This window comes from Gekko japonicus, unplaced genomic scaffold, assembly GCF_001447785.1.
Source record: "Gekko japonicus isolate JY-2015 unplaced genomic scaffold, Gekko_japonicus_V1.1 scaffold5374, whole genome shotgun sequence".
Taxonomy (NCBI): Eukaryota; Metazoa; Chordata; class Lepidosauria; order Squamata; family Gekkonidae; genus Gekko; species Gekko japonicus.
The window spans coordinates 12042-12600 of NW_015164800.1; positions in this window are offsets into that span (position 1 = coordinate 12042).

The window sequence follows — 559 nt, forward strand, 5'->3', positions numbered from 1 at the left end:
ACCACCAGAGGGCAGAAAAGACCAATCCGGCATAACAAAACGCCCTCCTTTAATTGGTTAAGTATGGATAAGCGACAGCGGCGGGGGGGGGGGGGGGTTTAAGGAAAAATTCCACAGGGAATCATCTGTCCAGAGGAAACATCACAGACTGATTCTTCTGAGACATGCCTGTAAACATTTTAACTAAAAGAAGAGAACTTCAAACTCTGACAAAGAAAAGAGACAATATATATTGTGGAAAAGATCTGCCCTTTACATATATAAGAGGTCAGGTTCCATCTAGAAGCCCTGGGTGGGGACTGACAGAGTCTGGATTCATGGGTTCCAGAGGCTTGGATTGTCCCTGGTTAGTATTTGGATGGGAGACCACCAAGAAAGTCCAGGGCTGATTTTGCACTAGAGCTGCCTCGCTGTTGCGCCGCCGTTTGCCCGGGTTCCATTGGTCAATTTCACACCCGAAGCCGCGTGGCTGATTTTGACCCACGGCTTCGCCCGATTTCCCCCACAGTTTCATGATCCTGTTTTTTGAGACTCAACGAAACTGCTGAGGAAATCGGGC